Genomic DNA, 24,043 nt, shown 5'->3' with positions numbered 1-24,043 from the left:
TGTTGGTGTCTCTTCGGAAGTTTGGCCGTGGCTCCTGCGTAGAGGGCGTTGCCGTAGTCCAGCCTGCTGCTGACTAGGGCCTGTGTGACCGTCCTTCTGGTTTCGGTGGGGTTCCACCTGTAGATCTGGCATAGCATGCAAAGGGTGTTGAAGCAGGAGGAGGAGACGGCGTTGACTTGCTGGGTCATTGAGAGCAATGAGTCCCGGATGACTCCCAGGTTGCGTGTGTGGTCGGTGGGTGTGGGTGCGACTCCCAGGGAAGCTGGCTACCAAGAATCGTCCCAGGCTGAGGGGGTGGATCCGAGGATGAGTACTTCTGTCTTGTCCAAGTTAAGTTTCAGGCGGCTGGTCTGCATCCAGCTGACGACAGCCTTCATTCCTTCGTGGAGGCTGTATTTGGCAGTGGAAGGGTTTTTGGTGAGTGAGAGGATAAGTTGAGTGTCGTCTGCGTAGGAGACAATGTTGAGGTTGTGTGCGCAGATAATGTTGGCGAGCCGTGCCGTGTAGACGTTGAAGAGGGTAGGGCTGAGGGATGATCCTTGGGGCACGCAGCAGATGATCTTGGTGACTTCGGAATGGGAAGGCGGGCTGCGGACCCTCTGGGCTCTGTCGGTGAGGAAAGAGGTAATCCAGTCCAGGGTTTTGTCGCAAATAGCAAAGGGGCAGTATTCCTCCTCAGTTTCTCCAGCTCTTCTCTTTGGCAAAGGCTCCTATTGATATCCCAGAAGTGATATTTGAAGTCTTTTCTATCCCTGAGACTTCCAGCAGGAGGCAAGCTCTACTTCAAACCCTTGGAGAAAACTCTAACACCAGGATGATGAAAGCACAGTCCAGACCTTTGCCTACCTAGACAGAAGTAACCACTGCAGGCCAACCCCACCACCAAACAGCACAGGGGCAGTACTCCTCCTGCAGCTTTCCTGGATCTTCTTCCTGGCAGGTTCCTTAGCTCAGCAGTAATCTAAAGCTCAGGGGTCTGGGCCACACTTTTCATACAGTAAATTCCTTTGTTCTCTTGGTGCAGAGATGCTCTGTGCGCAGCCAAAACCAGTTCTGTCCTCTCTGGTGCAGCTTCCTGGCAGGAGGTGGAGACAGCATTGTATAAGGCAGACAGGGCCTTTTCAGGTGCAAGGAAAATCTTCTCCCACCACTCTAAATGCAGACCGGGTCTATTCAAGTGCTAGTGAGAACTCCTCCCCTACTCTCAATTCAGCTCAAGTCTATTCAGCCCAGCCCTGACTCATTCAGGAAAGGCAAGACACACATCAACCCCCCCGGTGGCTGTCTGAGAGAATGCACCTCCCCAGCCCCTGTCACTTCAAAGCCACACAGTCAATACAAAAAATTAAAGAGGCACACAGAATGGCTAAGCAAGAAAACACCTACTTTCTAAAAGTCGTATTTTCAAACACAGAATAAAAAAATCATTTTTACTAAAAGATGCATTTGTATATTCTGAGATCTGGCATACTAAACTCCATCTTTCTATCTTTTCCCAATGCAAAGGTATATTAATAAGATGTTATAAATAAACTCCCATTGTATCATATGGGACAGATAGCCTTTCAATAGTGAAAAGCGAAATTAGCAGTATTTCACTATCAGGACATGCCACACACATTAGTGCATGCCCTACCTTTCACATACACTGCACCCTACCCACAGGAGTGCCTTGGTCCTACCTTAGGGGTGTCTTACATCTAAGAAAGGGGAAGGGAAGGTTAGGGCCTGGCAAGTACACCCACTTGCCAGGCCCACTACCAAACTGCGAACAGACACTGCGGTGGCAGGTTTGAGTTATATTTATAGGCTGCTCATATGGGTGGCAAAATCAGTGCTGCAGGCCCACTAGTAGCATCTGATTTACAGGCCCTGAGCACACACAGTGCACTGTACTAGGGACTTAGTAGCAAATCAAATAACCAATTATGGAAACACCAATCCATCATAACATTTTACAGGGAGAGCATATGCACTTTAGCACTGATCAGCCGTAGTAAAGTGCCCAGAGTCATAAAACCAACCAAAACAGGTCAGAAACAGAAGGCCAAAAAGCAAGAAATCTGGGGACAAACCCGCTGGACAGGCCACGTCTAACAATGTGCATAGGTTTAAGAAAAAGTGTGAGGCAAGACATGGTTATACGTGCATAAATCTCCCATCATTAAAGTGGTCCGTGTACAGTTTAGCTAAACTATCCTGTGGGGCTTCAATCTTCCTTAAACTACACAGGAGTGACAGAGGAGCAAATATTTGGAAAGGGCATTATTCAACAAGTTGTAGTATATACTCTAATGGTAAACTGTTGAGTGTCAAAGGAGTGCTCCTTATTTACAAGTCATAGTATGTACTTGAGGAGTACTGCTATGAGCACAGGAAGCAGTCCATAAGAATGGGCATTTATTTACAATCATGCTGAAAGCAGTGTTAGGAACTCACCAAAGACTATGTGCATGCAGGAAACAAAGAAGTGTTCCTCACAGTGCCGGTCAGCATGTTCCAGGACACCACATTCTGCGCATGCCTGAACTTCTGCACCACCCTGACCTCCCTGCTGTCTCCATGCTTGCAGCAATCAAGAGAAGTGTTCCACAAACTGCTGTTTGGAGTGCAAACAATAAAGGGCATTGAAGGCACTCTAAATTCCAGCACAGAAGGAAAGATGTTAAACGTAGGCTTTTCAAGAGGGACGGATGTTAAACCTAGGCTCAAAAGTATGTTATTTGAGGTTACCAATCCGAGATGAAGTACAGCATTTCCCTGTGATGTCAGTTCATGTTTGAATCATTTATGAAGGGGACAATTGTGTGTGGAAGACACTGCACAATGCATTTATTTCCTTACTTTTGATAGCTTTTTCATCCGCTGGCTTTTTTTTACCAATATTTTTGTGGCTAGCAGTGGCAAGCAGTGGCTCTTTTGTCCTCCCTGGTGTCAGAGAGTGTTTGATTTTTTAATTGTTAATCGTCATCTTCAATCAAGAGCTACAAGATGGCTACAGAGGTTTTTTTTCCTATGTGGGTTTTTCCTCCTAGCTTGCACCTCTTAAAGAGACCATTGGCACCTTTTACTACACTATTCTGTGCAGGGTGGCACAGTAGCTACTGGTAGAAGTTGCCCTTTTACTTGGTAATGAAGAACACGACTCAACAGACCTTCATGGAGTTCAGTTCTTGACAGCATTATATCCAACAACAGTATGTGTGCAGAAGGTTCTACAAGAGGAGCAAGCTATGAAAATGGGTGTTGTTCAACCTGATATTGTATATGGTCTGAAGGGTCCACCCTGATAGGGCAAAGGAAAAAACCATGGTACAAATAAACAAATCTAAACCCGTAGGAGGCCAAACTGGAGCAGCAGAATGACAACCGGTATGAAAGAACATCATATAACCAGTCATATTCTATGCTCTGGGGTAGGAATCCAAGAGTGGCAGAGACCTTTCCCATGGACATGGGCATTATAAACCCACCATAGTATGTGCTCCAAGAGATCCAAGATTGTCAATGAGTTTCTGAGTGTATTATTTATCGTTGCAGCTATCAGCCTTACAATAGTTAAAACTGTGATCAAAAACAACTAAAAATAGCAAAGACTTACTTCCTAAAAAAACATATGCAATACAATCCACTGGGTGACTATAGACATAGTATTATTTAAGCAATGGATTACATTCCACTGAAAACAATAAACTAATTCATCAGTACTTAAGAAAATTAAGTTAAAGTGCAAATGCAGAGGAACATTAGGAGACTATACAGTATGGATAGCAGTTAGCAGCTCAATGCGTAATGGGACGTGCATAAAACCATATAAACAGGAAAGAATTAGCACAGCGTGCATTATCTGGTTAAATTTATACCTAGCGTGGTATGCAGCTCTCTCAATCGAGGCCATGCAGCCCATAAAAATTAGACTACATAGTTAAAGACATACATATTATCCGGCCTAATAGAAAGCACCAGTGCTGATTTAACACATTTAAACCCGTTGAATTTAAAAAAGGGAAGTGGCCATGGCCGCCGTGGGAGGTCGTATTTTTTGCACAACAGAATACAATGCGTTAAGTTGCCTATCCCTCCAAAGCTACAATCACAGTGATCAAATGCAACCACAAGCCTGTGGATTCGGATTCGATAATCCCTGGTTGACAGAATACCCAACACGTTTTTTTAATACGTTTGCTTGAGTTCAGGGTAGATTGAATCCAGACACCCAGTATAAAGAGAACCATAGTCATTGTTGAAGGTCTTTGATCAGCTCTGTAGTATCCTATCTTACTTTATTTATTTAATGCATTTTTATAAAGTGTGGACCCGAAGGTGTCAGAGTGCTGTACAACAGAACCAGTTACGTTACATGAGAGAAATGTTACAAAATAGAGCGTTACAAAAATAGCAGGACACAGTATCAAACACAGCAGGCAAGAGGACGTACGGAAAAACATAGAAGGCAAGAACACAATATCAAACACAGCAATTTATAATGACTAACAAACTTCCTGGCGGGGTCTAGGAATGAAGGAATTAGTTCTGAAAGTGTCTTAGAATAGAAAAGATTTGAGGTCAGTTTTGAAGATCCGGATGGAGGTGGTGGCATGGAGCAATGGAGGAAGTGAGATGCAGATTCTCACTGCATTACCTGGGAACGATTGAGCCATCGATTTTTCCCTTTTGAAGGAGGGGGGCTCAAGCAGAAAATTTTCCGCATTCCGAGAAGTTTTAAAGCCTCTAGAAAATTTCAGTTTGTTTGCCAGATAGAGAGGGGAGGAAGTGTGCAAGGCTTTGTGGGTGATGTAGGCCGTTTTTTGTAAATAACTATTGTCTCGATGAGAAGCCATCGGAGAGAAGACAGGATAGGAGTGATGTGGTCACTTCGTTTGGACCCTGAAATGAAGCGAGCTGCTGAATGGAGGACAGATTTGAGGGGGAAGAGGTGAGATTTGGGTAGGCCAGTCAGAAGAGAGTTACAATAATCCAGTCTAGAGAGAATTAGCGATTGTACCAAGGTTTTTAGGTCTTTCTCCGGGAAGAACCGACGAATACCCCACAGAAGGCGCAGCTGATAACATGCGTTCTTGGCAATGGAGTTGATGTGTGAGATTAGGTTGAGTCTTTTGTCAATTTTGACACCTAGGGATTTAGCGCAGTCGACAATGATGGGTTTACTGTTGAGTAAATTCAGCTGATCCATCCAGGATTGAACAGGAGGCAAGGAGAGAGAGGTAGATAGGAGGAGAAATTCAGTTGTGGAGGGATTGAGAATGAGTTGGTGAACTAACATCCAGTTATGAATAGAGTTGAGAGTAGAGTTGAGTAGTGAGAGATCTTGTGAGGAAGACACCTTGAGGTAGATTTGGGTATCATCTGCATAGAGATGGTAAAGGATTCCAGATTAGTTTAGGAGGTTCCCTAATGGTTCCAGATAGAGATTAAACAGAGTGGGTGCAAGGATAGAACCTTGAAGGACGCCTTGACCAACCACCAGTGGGGGCGAGAGACTGTCGCAATCTTTATCATTTGGGATATGTCCGGGAGGAATGAGGCAACTATTTAAGCACTTTGCCTTCCACGCCCATTCTCTGTTGAAGTGTGTTAAGGAGGATGTTGTGATTAACAGTGTCAAAGGCTGCAGAGAGGTCAAGAAGAATCAGAAGGCACGATTCCCCCGAATCGAGTATATTCAGCGCATCATCGATCACTTGCAGCAGGGCTGTTTCAGTGCTGCAATTTTGAATAAAGCCAGACTGGAACACGTCAAGGAGATTATTGTCCATAATGTGTTGGGAAAGTTGTTTTGCAACACATTTTTCTGTGATTTTTTAAAGAAAAGGGAGATTGGTGATGGGGCGGAAGTTGTTGAGGTCGTTCACATCTGCGGAGGTTTTTTTAGAAGAGGGGTAACCTGTCCTGTTTTGAGGACAGCTGGGAGGTAGCCTTGACAGAGGAAGAGATTAATTAGCCTGGTCCAATAAGATAGAGTATTGGTAAAGAAATCGATGGCAATGACACTAGGTATGGGGTCAGAAGAATGGTTGCAGGGTTTAGTTTCGAGGATGCATTTGAGGAGGTCATCTTCTGAGATGGCGGCAAAGTTCTTCCAAGTGACTAAGGCTTTTCTCTCCTCAATGGGGGTGGGGTGGGTGACCTGATCCACCAGTGATTTGACCTCTTCATTAAAGAATATAGCAAATTCAGTTGCTTTCTTTGAAGCATCCTCAGGATTGATGGTTTAGGGAGAGCAGTTTAAGATTATGATGAGGTCGAAAAGTTTTTTGGGTCTGTTTTTAGCAGAGTCGAGGAGGGATCTGAAATGTGATGCTTTTTCATGGAAGATGTGCTTGTGGTATTTGGATCTTGCCGAACGTTAAAGAGAGAGATTGAAGGTGGATGGAGATTGTCTCCACTGTCTCTCCAAGACTCTAAGGTTTTTCCTTTCATCATAGAGAGCTTTATTGAACCAGGGTGCTGAGGGTGTGGGTCTTTTCCTTTTGCTTTGGAGTGGAGCGACAATGTTGATTTCGACTGCTCGGACTACAGGGAACTGCCCAGAAGGACTCCATCTGCAGTTCATTTAAGACATTCTGTACGTGGGATGACTATGTGCTCCCCCGCATTCACTACTAGAAGTAGTTTCTTCCAATAAAGTACTGGCCTGAAGGCTGCTATATTTGATATTGGGTTAAAACGTAGCTCTGCATAGAGTGCCAGTAAGGGAGTGCCCAGCTCAAACCTCAGCAAAGCTCTTAAGAAGTTGTTCTCGGCCATTTGCAGTGATTGTGCATTTTCATTCCATCCAGGGCTCCGCCGCGTAAAGTGCTGCCTCCACTGACATTTGATTATATATTTGCAAGCAAGATGACACTAATACGTCTGGCACTAGCCTTATGCCTGAATTCAGGACAAGCCGGACATCTTTCCCAGGACTATAGTTGCCTTCTGGATGTGATTAACCCAATGCAAGTTCTCTGAAAAACAGTTTCGAAGAGCACACCATCGATCATGGGCTTTCACTCAAAGTTGATTGATGGCCTCAATACTGTACTCTTCATTTTACTCTCATTAATTGTCAGTGATTTCTTGTGGCAGTATTCCCGAAAGTGCTTTAATAGCCTGTGGGTGGCATTTTCGGTTTGTGCCATCAATACTGTGTCGTCTGTATATATAAGTATCAAACCCTGATTCCAGCTATAGTGGGAATGTCTAGGGGTTCTTCCACCAAGTAGTCTGCTACATTATTTAGAAAAAGGCAAAAAAGTAAGGGGGCATCCAACAACCTTGATGGATGCCCTCTTCTACTGGGTAAGGTTCTGCACACTCACCACCCAGGCCATATCTAACTCTAGCTGCCTTGCTAGGTGGTGGATACTTTATAGCCATTAACAGGGTAGTGTTGACTTCTAAATCTACCATGGAGCTCCACAGCTTCTCTCTCTCAGCTAGATAGAAAGCATGCTTGCAGGTCTACAAATGTCAGATACACTGAAGATTTTCTAACAGTACTTTTATATGAAATCATATATATAGTCAGACAGCTTGATCAATAGTCCCTATTTGCAATTGAAAGCCATTTTGCACTTCTGTCATGATGTTATGGACATTCACATTTTCGGAATGGTGATTCAATCTGGAGGCTACGGTGTCGCCCCACTGGGGTATACAAGACAACTTTCCTATTCTAAAGCATTTTTCATCATACCAATTAACTCCTGCAATCCATATGTCTATGGTAAAACCAATGGTTTCTGATATGATAGGCTTGGACCACAGAGCCTTCAGCTCATTTACCAATCTGTCATAAGTTGCTAAAATTTCCCCATAATCAACTGCCAAGGAGTTCATAATTATGGCTCCGTAATTGAGCACTATACATTTTAGCAGTGGGAGTTCAAGCAGGTACTTCTCAATCTCATTCTCCTCCCACTGTTGGCTGGGGCGATTACATTCCCATAACTTCCCTCACTTGGATTGTTCACACTAGCACTTCACTTGAAACACATCTTCAAGCAGGGTACCACAGGTCACAGGTCGTGGTCACTCTCCACTATTCTGATAAAAGTCATATCACGCACACATTCCCAACCCTCCATATTGACTATGATATAGTCAATTAATGATAAGCTACTCCCATTGTCAAAAGTCACCACAGCAGTGCTTTCTGAGACACTGTGACCATTATAAAAGGCACCTGATATAGTATCAGAAAATCAGAGAATGTGGCACCCTTCTTAGTAGATTTCAAATAACTTTTGGCTGTCTCAGGAACAACTAGACAGCATTCTTCCAGTAGGACCTCTCTGTTGTTGATAGCATCAGATGGTTGTGTATTGAAATCTCCACATGTCAATAGCAAGTCCTTCCCCCAAGGCCTAGATGACGTTGGGATGGTGCATAACGCTGTAGAAAGATTTACCTATATTAGAACCAAGGAAAATAAATAGCAGGCATACTGGTTTGCACTAAGTGCTCTGCCCACCCCTTATTTCCTTGGTTCAGCAATATGTGAACTCAAGCTGTTCCACATTTAAATTGGTAACCCCAGTGTCTCACTGTGGCCTCTAGCTGTCTCAGCACTGGAATTGTGGTTTCCATTGTAGGCCCCAGCTCCCCTTATACCATTAAAGTGAATTATTCCATATCTGCCTCCATCTCTGATCAATGGCAGTGTTTTGCTGTTTCACTCACTCACAGGTGCCCTTGACTTTGTTTCCTGCAGGGCTTCCTGCTCTGAAGGGTGGGGTGCAAGACAACATGATGATATGAGAATCTGCAATTATCTTGGGTGTAACTATATTTTAACTGTGCACAAAGAAAAATATGTTGCAGGGCTTGAAGATTTGATCCTACAAAGTACCTCTGAACCTAACATCTGAACAATGCTTACTCATCTGCTTGAACATTTACCTACTTCACTTCTGCAATGCCATCAGACATTTCGCATTATGCACTATATCTCCTGCCAGAGATTGCACCAGCAAAAACAAAATAGTAATAAGGTTTGTAATGCCTTGAGCAACAGAAATCATATGCAAGATACTAACAAAACTCAGGTGTGCATAAAGTCCTAGTGCCACAAGAACACTACACTCTCATTGTGGTTTTAGCATCATTAATAAGCATACAACCCAAGTCATTTCCTTTAAGACAGTATCTTCCAATATAGGTAGCTACAAAGGTAGACAGAGTTGGGCTAATATATTTAAACTCTGATGTGCCTGGAAACAGGTGTTAGCGGGCCCATCAGAATTCTGACTTTTAGTTTTTCACATTCATATTTCAGTTGCTGAAAAAAGACAAATTCTCTGATTCACAAAGGTAAACTTACACGCATGTGTAAGTTTACTCTTTGTTAGTATTCACAAAACTGCAGTATACAAGGCCCTCTGTGTAAAAACTTAACAATTAGAGCGGGATCCCAATTCCTGCATGTTATTCACCAAAATCTTGAAATCACCATTATTTACCTACTCTCAGCATTATCAAGACCCCAGGTAACAATAATTTTAAGGTGAGTAAATTAAGGGGTTATAGTGGTAACTAGAAATAAGTGCTTTATTCGGTTATAAATCAAATGTTGACTATAACCGGTTTTATCATGTTTCTCTTTCTGTGTCATGTGTGCACCATTTATATCAAAGAAGTCAGAAGACAATTTAGAGGTCAATCTCCTGTCAACTGCAAAATCAAGTTAAGATTTGGTGGTGGTGACTGGTGGGGCAGAGGAGGAAGGGGTCTAATTGCTTCTACAAAGACTGCGGGGGATATTCTCAAGAAAGTGTGATAACTACCGCAAAATTAGCTGAACGCAACTTTTCACATCGCAGTCTATCACGGGAAAATAACTCAGTTTTAACGTGGTATTCCGAACACGGCGGTACCATGCGATAGTCTCACGATAACGCATGAAATGGACGCATTAAAATCAACGCAACGCCACAAAAACACGAAATACAAATGCAAAAATAGTACCGATGATGCCAATCGCGATACAAAAATCAGCAAAAACCAGCCATAACCCTGCAATTCCCACGTGTCATGCGGGAAAATGCACTATAAAAGTAGAAAAAAAATACGAACAAAAGCCAAAAAACAGCGAAGTACAATGGAGGTAGCCGGAGCAAGTACAGAGGACAACCAGAACCCCACAAGCCCCCCGGAGGACCAGCCTGGATCTCGGGTCAGGGAAGGGCAAGGACAAGAAGAGCAGGAAGAAGCGGTTCAGTCAGCAGGAAAACAGGATCCTGATAACAGAGGTGGTGGAACACCATCAACTAATGTTCGTCGCCTCCACTGTGTCACTGGCAACTAAAAATCGAATATGGCAAACCATCGTGGACAAGGTGAATGCAGTTGGAGTACTGAAGAGGACAATGGAAGAGGTCAAGAGGCGCTGGAATGATGCAAAATCAAGCAGAATCTCGCAAACAACCGGAAGGCAGTAATGCAGACTGGAGGTGGAAGTCCAGTGCCACAGGAGGAGCTGGATGAGAGAGAGGAAATGGTGTCCACAGTCATCAGTGGCGAGACGGTGGCAGGAGTTGGGGGCCCGGACACTGCTCAACATGACCGTACAAAACAGCAGCAGGGTGAGTAATGACCAGGGACTGGGGGAGATGGGCACAATGGCACACATGCACAATTAAGCAGATAACATCTGCGGACAAACCATGCCTCAGACCCCCAACTCCCACCAAGAGACCAATGCACCCAAGTATGGAACATCTCAGCACTGTATAAGCTCAAAAGCCAGAGGCACACCACATCTAAGGGATAGGGGGCAGCTAAATCAATGCTGAAGGGGCGACTCCCCCAAAATGTGTCACACACACATTACATAGAGAGCACATCAACATTGACAATGATGTGGTACAAACCGCAACACGTCCACAACAGAACAGAGGACACAACTAGTGCCGCATGTTCGTAGACACTGGCCAATCACATTTGGCATTGCAGGGAAATGTGAGCTGACAATGTACAAGTACAAACCACTATCCTTGATGTTGTTGGAATGTCCATTGCCCCGCATCAAATAGGCAGCTCCCCCCAAACAGTCACAATGTACACTGTCATGCAGTCTGAATGTAAACATGTACAATGCATCAACATGGATGTGAACACAATGTTAAACCGCATCTCCCCATCACATTGTAGGGAAAAATCCAACACCTCCTGCAGAGCTGGCCGAAACTCTCTTTGCTGATGACAAAGAGGACCACCACGCCTTCATCTCCGACACACCCCAACAGCTCGTGGAGAGCCTCTGCAGCCTACTTCCAGGAGTAGGGCAGCCCAGCTGCTATTAAGAGAACCCACCCCCTGCACAGAACACATTGCAGGCAGCACCCACCACCACAGCTGCCTCCCAGGAACCCCCACGATAAGCACATGGCCTTCCAACGCCGTGTGTTGGGGTGCCAGGAGAAGCTGGCTGAACAGGTGCAGGTGGGGTTCGACCGCATGGCAGCCAAACTAGATGCCATATGTGGGTGTCTAAGTCCCATCAGGGACCACCCGCAGTCCGTAACGGACACCCACAGTTTGCTCCATGCTCTCCAACGAACCAAGACTGACATCGCTAGAGTCCTGACTCTGCGACAAGAACGACTGTCCAGTCAGAGTGCCTCCAGCGAACTCACCCAGGAGTTGGGACACATGTGGAGGATCATGGAGAACATGGAGCAGATGCAGGCGGAAAGAGCGGCTGCACACCAGTGAGAGGTAGCTGGGTCCCTCAATGCCCTAAAGACCCTCCTCCAGGCATTGCTGCCACAAGTCCTGGCACTGATGCATGCTGCTGCTACCACCCTATCCACATCTCCGGCCCCTGATGTGTCAGTGCCACACAGTGCGGCAGACATTCCACCTCCGGCCCCTGAGGTGTCACTGCCACACAGTGCTGGTGACAGAACACCACCACCCACATGTGAGGCACATGCAACAGCAGAGGATGAATATGCAGATGAATCTGCCTTCGTGGTCAGAAGGACACAGTAGCATTCATCTCCACCATGTGGCCTGTTTCTGCTTGGTTCTGCCCTCTGCATCATCAACTTCCACTGTCCCCCGATGCACTCTGCGACACTCACCTTGGACCTCGACATGGACTGCCATATTCTGCTGGGTCACCAATGACACAGCTATCAGACTGGGGACTGAACTCCTCCTCTTCTGATGTACTTGTCATTCCCTGAAGGACTCTGGCTGGCCCTCCACGGGCCAGCAATGTGAAGTGGGATTTGCATGGCCCTGTACTGCTCAGCTGCAACACTCCACTGAATGCGCAATAAACAATCATATTCACACAGATGTGTCATGTCTATGATCTTTCAAGTGTGTAAGTATGGATGAATATAGGGTCAGTGATTACCCCTTATGTCCATGTTGCTCATGTTGTGGGACTTGGGTCACAGGGTGACACATTGCTGATTGCGGTCCGGGTGGCGCCGACACTACTACGGAGACACACGCATTAGTTACTTCCTTGTCCAGCCCAGGACAGAACCACGCCCAGAGCCCCGGGGTCATTGTTCACACTCTTACGCTGGACTGGCATATGCCAGGACAGCCCACTCTGCTTACGCTCACAGGGGGCGACGAAAACGCTACATGTCCCTGGTCTTCCCTGTAGGGATCTGCTGCTCACAGGTCTAGTTGTCAGCATGCCACAGCCACTCCCTCAGGGCTGGTTTACACCCACACCACACCCATCCAGCACAGGCATCACAGGACATGTGACCCTGCCAATAAAAAGGGCCTGGCGCATGTGCTGGACGCCATTTCCACTCTCTAACTGGGTGTCCCCGTGTGGTTATCATTTATGCATGAGGGCCTAGGGCCCTGTCTCCTCACATTGCTCAGTGCCGGGGGTGACATGATGGCGTCCGCACCACGGGACTCAATCATAAAGGGTAACTTTCTAAAAGTGCCTTTTTCTTAATATTTATTACAAATCTGACTTGCCCAATTAATTGGGCTTTAAATAAATACTACAATGAATCAGAGAATAAGACTTCTAGCTGTTTCCTAGCTGGAGGGGTGACTTATTAATATTTAACTAAAAGGTTTTGACCTGTCAAAAAGGTTAATTTTATCAGGTCGCATTGCACTATAAAAGCTGCCTCCTTTAGTCATGCTACAATGGTAGCCATGTTTTACACTGTCACTGTAGTGGATGGCTCTTTTAACTAGTGTGAGCCCTGCTGGACCGCAGTGTAGGCCTGAGCCAGCGGGCAGTACGGGCCTCCCGCCACGTGGTGTTGCCTCGCGGTTCACAGAGTTAGTGGCACCTCAAGAGCTGAGCGGGTGTGCAGCCTCAGATGATGCCGTGTGCACTGATATTGTATCTGCCATTGCGAAGTCAAGACCCAGAATCAAGTGTGTGACCTGGTGGCCCAAGATGCGGGTCTGCATGATGTGGCGGGTGCCATGGTCTCAAGACCCGAGCTTGGATCTCCCACTTGCAAGTGGTGGGCCCTCTTGGAGACATGCCGGTGGCGGAAGGTGAGCAGTGAGGCCTGGTTGCGCAGGGGAGGGCAATCACCGCTAGGCGGCGGGAGGGGCTCGGGAGCAGCAGCCTGTGTGCGCAGGGGCAGGCAAGCGATGGTGGCATGTGCGACTGTATAGACTCTGCCATTCATGTCACTGGAAACTGTTTCAGATAAGGGACCTGGGGGACTGCAGTGTCTACCGGGACGTGGTTGGAGACACACCGGTGGCAGCAGGTGAGCAGTGAGGCCTGGGTCCACAGTGCCGGCACTCTCTTCCTCTCTTTCTCTCTCCCTCTCTCCCTCTCTCTCTGTCTCTCTCTCTCTCTCTCTCTCTCATTCTCTCTCTCTCTTTCTCTCTCACCATCTCCCTCTCTCGCTCTCACTCTCTTTCTCTCTCTCTCACTTTCTCTCTCTCTCTCTCTCTCCCTCTCTTCCTCTCTTTCTCTTCTTATCTCTATCTCTCTTTCTCTCTCTCTCTGTACTTTGATGAGCGCATGACACACCTTCTTAGCTAGATATCTATCTTGCAGGCTGTGACTTACAGAATGTCCGGAGAAGACCCGCAATGACTCTTCAGGATTGTTGTTTTTGGTTTATTCTGTAATAAACGTATTATTGGGATATTATGAGATGAATGTATTATTTCCCCTTTTTCTGACCACACATGTATCATGTATGTTATGTGTTGTGATTGTGCAACTTCAAGCAAATAGTTTGGTTCATGATTTCGTAGAGTTGATGTGCAATATCTTTGTCCAAAGTGGGGGGTGTGGGAGGTGCCTGGGGTAGGGCCGGGGGGGTCCTGGGGGTGGTGGGTGTTGTTGCCCTATTGGGGCTCCGGGCTGCATGATCAGTTGCTCCAGGGCATGTGTTGTTCTTCATGTGTTGCTATGGGCTGTGCTCCCTTGTCTGGTGCCGGTTGTCATCCGACTTTACACCAGGTAGGAGCAGGTGTTAAAATCCTGCTGCTAACGTGCCTTATCACATGTTTTGTGATCGTATCGCCGATCTGGCTGGTCGTTGAGAATGTTGTTGAGTGGTGTTGGCGCGGCTTTTTGCACGGGAACGCCTACTCCGAATCTAATTAGCGTTAGTAGCAGGGGTCATCTGTGGCGATGTTTTTTGCGACTGCTATCGCAGGTAAACTCGTGATATGGGTTGTTAGCACCAGCTTGTGAATGGGGCGATACATTTATCGTGACTTTGGCTGCGATAAAGTGCCGATAACTCAGCGATAGATCCTTGAGAATATGCCCCTGTGTGTTCAACAGGTTAGTGAATACAGGATGTGACATAGAGGAGGTCATCAGTGGATATAGGGTGACACGGAACTGCAATATACAATTGTAGTGGGGTAGTATTTCCTAAATGAAGCTCCCCACCCACTAACAATTGCTGATACACTCACACCCTCATCATCTATCCTGAAAATCATAAAGCAAACAAACTGAAGCAGAACATCATAGACAGCAGAGGCCTTTCAAGCAATACTTGTGGAGATTCCTAATGCCTGCTGCCCTTTATCCGATGGACACTGGTGGCATCTGGTATGGCCTAGAGCTCTCAGGGTATCCCCTACTTTCAATCATGGCCTCCCCTCCAGTGTACATGCTGCTCCCAGAAAAGATAAGGGCACTAGAGCCATGGGACAGGAATCCAGTTCACCTCTGTTAAGGCAACTTATACCCTACACCTGGTGCGGTAGGTGTGTTGGATGCACCTGTCTGAGTCACCTAGTAATTGGCACACCATACCAGCAACTTGAAGACTGCACAACCAGATTCCATTAACCTCTGATGACATCCCGATTAATCAATTAACCCTTCTCCTGCATGCAGTGAGAGAATGGAGTTGGTTCTGGAAACATTGACGAACCTGAAGAAGGCCATCTTTCTAGCATCTCAACTATACCCTCTAGACCGCAAAACATATATTGTACTTTGGTGGTCATGCTTGTAATTCTGTATGACCTAGGAGGCCCCCTCATGTGTGTTCCCTCCCACAGTACATGGGCCGGGTTTGTGTACATGAAGAAAGTGGCCATAGTACACCAAAGAATGGCTTCATTAAAAGGGAACCTGGAAAGATTGATAACCTGTAACCTGAGACTTGCTTTCTGCATACTGATTTAAAATCTAATGATGTACGATGCAATAGTATATATTCTCGTGCGAATTAATGAATGTAGGTATGTGGTATTTGTATAGCACAAACATAGCCAGAAGGCAGGCTCATTGCTCCTATGGCACCCTTTGAGTTCTAGTCCACATGATATAAAACTTAAAAATAAAATACAAAATAAAATAAAATAAAGTGACATCTCTTCTGGCACAGTGTCAGGCCGTTCCAGGCCCCTATAGGCCCATTCAGGGAAGATATCAAAGGAAACTTTCAACTGCTCCCAGCAGTTGTGCATTCTGAAATGAACAAGTCAAATCTGATTATATGCAATGGAAAATAAGTAAAATTGAGCAAGACAGGCACCTGTTTCTATGGATGGTTTATTACATTAATCGTAGGTTGAGGCCAAAAAATAGTCACTGAAGAGAGAGCATGTCTCACTTCCCGTCTATCGTCACCTTCAAACAGCTTCTTTTTCAACCTACCTGCTCTTTCTCAAGAATAACTGAACGTAAACAAATGGCAGATATTTTCTTTCTGAGAAAAGTGGCAATCCCATCTCAGAGAAAGAGAAACAGAAAAGCGTTCACCTTAGTGGACGCCTAACAAAGAAATGACAACTCTGGCTATGAACATGTAAAACTAGGTGGTGGTGCTGTTAAACAATGGTGATTTCCAACTTTACAAAGTCACAGCATACTCAGGTACTCGTGTTTCACTTTTAAAAAAAGAGAGAGAAATGGATCTAAGCTGGCACACTTTACAAAAGAAGATCACAATAAATTTAATTAATAGGCTGTGGAAATAGGCTGCAGTTTCAGATACACACTAAAGAGCCATTGCCTCTTTGATTGAATCCCTAAAAAATTACGGAATAAACAAAAGTATTTGCATTTCTTTGGGGCGCTAAATAAATCAGGTCCCTTAGCTTTACATAAACTGTTATTACCCAGAGTCTTAAAAAGGAAATGCTCAAAGTATTATTAATGTTTGTAGCATTTACAATATGATACAAAAGCAATGCAAAGGCACCCCTAAGTGACATTGGCCCTGCTCAATGCAAATGAGGTAGTTTCTACTCTACATTACTCAGGGACAAAACGCGTGCTTAGGCAATGAGTATTAGAAAAGGGACCTCAAAATTACAGGTGTGCGGGATTCACGTAATTTGCCTGCGCTGAATTTACAATGTAATACATTGGGTTATTAGTTGAGGGGGTGGAAACCCCATTCAAATAATACACAAAATCCTTGTCAGTGTGAACCACAAAAGTCGCTAAATGAACCTGTGCTTAACCCTCTGGTAGCTTGGCACAAGAGAAGTCAGGCTTAGGTTAGAAGCGATGTGTAGAGTATTTATGAAGCACTTAAACAGGTAATAAAGTGAAAAAACAACACAAGAAAAATAACATTAATTTTAATAATTAAAATGTCACCAAAGGGACACAATTCCAATAAGTAGATTCAGAATTATGAATAAAAAGAGTTCAGGTGAATATAGTGGTATATTCCATATAGATACCTTATATAGACGCAGGTAACATCACAACCTTTCACCTATATCCTCCCCTACATTACATACATAACGGTTCTTAGGCACTGACCTTTTACCTAGATACAACACTGAATTCAGAATGCGGGGTTTTTCCCTCGTTCGATACTCATACATTATGCACGAGACTGAAGAGACCATGACTTCCCGGCTGACACACTGACCAGAGGCGCTGAGGTTCCTGCGTGCAGACGCTCCAGCTAGCAGTGGTCTAACATCACTCGCGGGGTGTCCAATTCGAGACTAGGATGGGGTTCCAAATTCACTAATTCTCCGGTAATGGGGTGGACTAGATCCTAGAGGGATTCTTGGCATAACACCTACACAGATGCTAGGTACATCTAGTTAGGGAGACATCGTACAAGTGCACACTTATTATCATGTGTTCTATGTACTTGTATATATTCATGATTACTGCAAAATGGTAGAACTGTAGCATCCTTTTACTTTTGTAGTATTGCTAACCATATATCTCTGCTACTGTCTAATGGTTGTTGCAGCTCATATATTCTACACTAGAATAACAACTGTTCAATAAATACTTATTGAAATGCCCAAACTGTTTATTCTGTGTATCTCTGAGACAAACTAAATGAGCAGGAGTGACTGAGCTAAAAGTAGTACATTGTTTCCACGATCCTGGGGGATCAGGGTGGTCATGTCCCGAGGTTGCCAGAAACTATTCTCTCCCTGATAAGAAGAGATTCTAGTGGCACTGTGAGCTAGCTAATGCAAACAGGCTAACGTATCCGGTGGGGGTGCTAGAAATCAGTCTGCCACCAAACCCACTGATTATGTTATCCGAAACACGCAGATTCTGTATAGGTAATATATGAACTACACGACAATAGCACCAAAAAGCACAAAGCGGCAATCGTGGCTAGCTGCTCATGGTATGCCAGGGTAAAGTCATGAGTACAGGACAACCAAAATGGATTGCTGGTCAAATACAGGGACCAGATATGTCCCGCTGAAGAGGTTACCTTTTCTGAGTCCAAGTCCAAACAGGGTGCTGCAGTAGAACTTCGTGTTGGTGGTTGACACAAGAAGACCATTGTCAATGCGAAGAGCAGGCTGGGCATAATCGGTAGACGTTTTTCTGCGCAAACAGTTGGTTATTGCAGGAGTTTCGTTTTGGCAGTCAATGCGGACTGACACTGTTGGTCCTGGATCTTCAGACTGATCTGAAGAGCAGGTCATCGCTAGAGATTGACACAGGACTTGTGATTTAGAGGTAGGAAGAGTGTTCTCTGATGTCAAGCAGGGGGCCATAACTTCAGAGACATCTCTAGAGGATCAGGACTCATTTCAGCAGAGGCCAGCAGCATGGCTCAGGCAGGCCCAGGCGGGCCCACTTGGTGCTGGTCAGGCGAGCAGTTGCAGTGTATGCCTCTGGAAGTTTTTTGCGTCCCTGTAGTTCAAACAGGTCATCCAACTGTACCTTTGAGTCACTTCTTAGGAGCCTGGGTTCAAGGCAAGTAGCTCCAATCTTCCTTCTTCAGACAGCAGGGCAGTCCTTCTTCTGACTTTTCCACAGTTCCAGGAGTGTTTTGAGGAGAGGTCACGAAGGTGCCACTTTTATCTTCTCTCCGTTGGTGGGATACACCCTTTGTCTAACCATCCCCCTTTCCTGGGTTTAGCACCAATCTGTCTAGAGTAACAAAGGCCTAGGTGTGAGCTGCATTTGTCAGTTGTCAGTGTCAGGGCAGGAAGCCATTAGAAGTCAGGCATGGGGTGGGTACACCCTGAGGCTACCCGTGAAAGCTCATGAAGGGCTAAGTAGAATCTCCCACAACAATGCTGCTCAGGAGGGCAACACCCTGCTCCTTACCTCTCACCCAAGGCCCATTTGTCCCCACACCTGGAAGGAATATAAAAACACATGGGGGACTCTGCTACCTATTCCTCTGTGGTTTCCTTGGGTAACCAGTAGCGGGCATTCTGGTAACACCATTGCCACCACTGCTTTCAGTCAATGTCCCAAGTAGTAACCATCTAAATTACAGAGGCTCTCCTACAGAAAGTGTTACAAGGCCTAGAGGAACCAAAAGAGGCCCAGCAGAAACTGGGGGGCAGGTCCCAAAATGCATTTTCCCCAAATAATTTTCCACAGGAAACGTTTACAGCGATATCACATAAATGGCTGAACAGAATTACACCAAATTTGGCAGTAAGCCAGATCTTGATACAACAAGTGTGCTTATTGTAATTTGGTATACATCAATTCAGTCTTTTTTGAGAAATTAAGGTTTAAAATGTATGTTTATATTTACAATTTATGTATATTTCACACCGTATATCTACCGCAGATCACCATGGAGGATCTGCAGAGACGGCTCCACTGTGAATGGTTGACTGTTACTAACTGCAGTGGATCCACAGATCCTTGAGACCACTGACACTTTGTGATTGCCTAGCTGTAACTTGAAGGAAAAGCTGTAGCCGCAATCTTAAGACTCAGGGACGTTGTCCCTCAGTCTTAGAAAATAGGCCCTGTGGTGGGGTGGGTCGCTAACAAGTGGAGTTTGTCTGCAGAATCGGGGGTTATGTACAGGGGATTATCACTCGCCATACTAGTGTGATATCAAACCAGTTATCCTTCCCAACGGATATACTTCCTGGAGCCTGATAGGTTTTGGGGATAAAATGATTATTCATTTTAATCATTGTCAGACTCCATGTTCCAAGGCCAAAGACTGGTCCTTCTGACCATGACAACACAGCTGGACTGAACAAACGAGCCGAAGACACACTAGTTGCCAACATTCTACTTACTTTGTTGTCAGCCTGATGAATTATGTCCATTGTTCCTCCTTCCCGTGCCAATAGATCAATATCTCTTGCTGCAGGTGCACCTCTGTTGGGTCATCCAAATAGTCTTGGACAATATTCTCACTTGTCATTAGTACTGGCACTTGCTGTGCCTGTGTTGCCTCCACCTGTACACTTGATTTTAGTTCTGCCATATGACATCAATCCATTGCAGATGTTGAAAGTGAAGCTATTGTTGCTGTCAGTTTAGTTGTAGCTGGTGATGGTGTTGGGTAATGTTGATGCAGTTGTTATGACATACTTCTGAAGGACTCAGGGCCAAAACCACCATCCTCTCTGGAGCGCTAACAGTGATACTTATGACAAAAGTATGGCACATCTGAAGACATGTTGATTGAATCAAACTGGTAAAACTTAAAACATTTAATTTAGAAAGGAACAAATGGAGGGAGTTCAGTTTGTCATAAAAAATATAGTTAGTGCTGTAGAAAAAAAAATTAGAGCACATTTTAAGTGAGTTCTTACATATCTTCGTCTTAAATGTCATTAAAAATGTTTGACCTGCAGACTGAAACATGCACTTTCAACACATGTACACAATGCAAACTGAAACATGCGCTTTCAACACCAGCAGCAGATTGCCAGTTAACTTCCTGGTGATCAGCAGTTTTACTACAGTGTTCTAATGAGCAACTAGAGTGCTAACATTTCAACGGCCTTCGATAAGGTAGACCGACCATTCCTATGGAGAAAATTACATAATATGGGACTGCCTGCTTCCCTGCTATCCTTAATTATTGCACCACATTCTCAAACCTGGTGCCAGGTACTAATGGGAGGAAACCAATGCTTATCTTCTGTAATTTCCATAGAGAATGGCCTGAAATAAGGTTGCTTACTAGCACCGCTGCTATTTTCCTTATATATAGCAGATTTAGCCGATTGTTTTTCCCATTTAGAGAGAGAAGCACTAAAGATAGGCAGCCGTCCATTTGCGTCTCCTTAATGCAGACGATATAGTAGTGAGGGACCTAACCCCTATTGGGCTGAATACAAAGTTGATATCATTACAGAATTACACGATGACTCATTTCTTGAAGATAAATGTATCAAAAAGCAAAGTTGTGATCATGAAATGTAACAGAAGTAGAAAATCAAATAATTTTAGGTGGCAAATTGATCTTGAAAAGCTGGAGGTGGTAGATTCATACCTTTACTTAGGGAAACTAATAGCGGGCAATACGAAGAATAAACTTCATATCGAACATAGTTCCTGTAAAACTGCATCCTACGCTAATGGTTTGCGCATTTTCTATAGTGCAATAGGCAGAAGGCACTTTTTACATTTGCTGACGGTTTTCAAAGCAAAAATCCCTCCAACCCTGTTTTATGCTATTGAATCAATCCCTGTACAGGACTGGAGTGTTTTAGATAAGATTGAAGGTCAGATTTTATGTAAAATATGCAATTATAACACGTTAGTTCCATTAGCTGCTATTAGATTGGAATTTGGCCTGATAAGCTCCTATATCCAAGGTGTATCCAGGGTTTTACGTTGGGGATACCAGTTAAAAAATAGCGAGCCTTACTCATTAGGATGTTTCATGTGCCAAGAAATCTTTGGCGGTATTGTGGGGAAATATTCCCTATATTGTGATTTCTTTCTGGCACTAAAACTCTTTTGTGTACAAGAAGAATCAGTGATTAACCTCCCGCCATTAGAATTTAAATCCTCTTTAAAAACCTTAAGTGGTAACATCAGCTTTAATAGAGATATTACATTTTGTAATACTAAAGAGAGATCAAAGATAATAGCCAGGACAAGCTCCCCGAGAATTTCTCAGAAATATTTATCCTGGAATCTAGAACATGGAATTCAACGTTGGTTCATCCTATGTCGCATGAATCTCTTACCTTTAAACGATTTAACAGTAAACAGCTCCCAGAACATGAAAAATTGAAAAATTGTTTGTGATCTCTGTGAGCTGAGCATTCAGAACCTGGATCAAGTCTTGTTTGTCTGTTCAGCATTGGTTTTGAGTCGTCGTCGCTGGCTTTGGCCGATGTTTTTACAAAATGGTGTTAAAGATGTAACTTCAGTCCGCAACTTTCTCTTTTGCCCGAAAAACAAAGTAGTCTGTGTAAAACTATTCAACTTTTTTAAGGAGTTTAGGTATATATTTTAATATTTTATATATTCTTTGAATATTATGGAGTATAAATATTCTCTCCTTTCTTTGATTGTATTTTGCACATGTATTGCCTACTACCTAACTGCTCTTTGCACAACTGGGATATGTTTTGCTTTTACCCACTCTCTTGTTGTTAATTTTAAAAAGCGATTCTCTATGGAAGCTGGATTGCGGATTGTATTCTGCAAATACATTTTCTGCAACCCAACTGCTTTTTTTTGCACATGTTAGGATATGCTTTGTTACTCCTATTCTCTTGCTGCTAATTTGAAACACAACTTTTTGCCGAAGTTGGCTTTTGAATTGTATTTTGCACATGAACTGGCTGCTACTTAAATGCTCTTTGCACAATTTGGAATATGCTTTGTTACTTCAATGCTCTTGCTGCTAATCCCAAACTTTATTTTTTGCCGGAGCTGCTAAGCGTTGTAAAATCTGTATATGTAGTTGCTGCCATTAAGGCGTTTCCACATACTTTACTATATTTTATGTAATAATTGGTATGTATCTTTTATGTGGACCTCATTGGAGTTCCAAATCTTTAATAAATATAGAATTGAATTGTGCTAACATTCTGAATTTATGCCAAAGGTGTGGCAAATATTAATGCCATCCTGATGGTTTCAAAGTAGAAAACTGAAAACATTTTCTAATGAGAATACTGCAGTAAATGATGACATTAGGGAGCTTCAGAAGAAATAAGTCTCCCAAGATGGCCACCAGAGACAAAAGATCAGAGATATAGAACAGATATCACCCAAATGTAGCTCAATGAAGAAATGAGCAAAATACTTAATTATATATATTTTTTGCAGTTTTATATAGCGCAGACGTAACCCAAAGTAATAGGAGTGCTTTACATGAGCAGCAATTACATTACACAAGGACAAATTCATTTTGGTTGTAGGCATAGGGAACTCAAGTGATTTGCCCAGAATCACAGAATGTCGAACTGAAGCTGGAACTTGAACCTTTGTTCCACAGTTGCAAAGTCTGCTGCTCTTGCTGTAACACCACATCCTCTCCCTTAAGTGTAACATGTAATCAAGTGATCAACTGGATAAAAAAAAACATAATGATAGCAAAATATTTAAAAGTGCTTTGTTTCTATTTCAGAACTCAGAAAATATGTCCTCATGTTAGTTGTTTAGAGCACTAACCATAATTTCTATAGGAATAAGACCCACTCATGGAGGAAGGTGCAGAGGCAGCAAGTTGACCACGTTGTGCAGGTGGGAGGGGCAATGGCAGCCAAATGGACCATGGAGGGCAGGAAAAAGGCAGGCACCGCCAACAAACCAACCAAGCATTATAGGCAAGGGAGGCTATGGAAAATTAAAAGACCATTGAGGGCAGAAGGAAGAGGCAGTGGGATTTCAACCATACATGCCAACATACCTGATTCAGGCAGGAGACTCCCAATGTTTTTAGGCCCAAAAATCATCTCTTTTTCAATGTAAGTCAATAGGGAAAATCAATTTCCCAGGTTATTTTCCAAACTCTCCCTCTTACCAAGTTCAAAATGTTGGCAAGGTTGGTACATTGGATGACAGAGGGCCAGAGTAATGGGTAAGGACACAGACTTGGATAAAAGAGGACAGGAGGGAGATGGACAGAGATACCAAACTGACCTTACAGGGCAGGTGTCCTGGGTACAGCAGCACAATATGTCACACAGGGCAAGTTGGACGGCAGTGATTTAAACTGACCATGGAAAGCAATAGGGAGGGAACAAGGCCATGCACATGGACAACAGAGAGCAGAGGAGAAAGAGACAAGGGAAGCAAGCTGACCATAGCGGACAAACAAGAGGGACAGTTGCAGCATAACAGACGATGAAGGGCAGAAGGGAGGGGGCAGGGAAACAACAGCGGACCAAACAAGGCAGGAGGGAGGAGTTAGTGGTCTGCACATGG

This window comes from Triturus cristatus, chromosome 8 (genome assembly GCF_964204655.1).
Source record: "Triturus cristatus chromosome 8, aTriCri1.1, whole genome shotgun sequence".
Lineage (NCBI taxonomy): Eukaryota > Metazoa > Chordata > Amphibia > Caudata > Salamandridae > Triturus > Triturus cristatus.
This window is presented reverse-complemented; position numbering follows the sequence as displayed.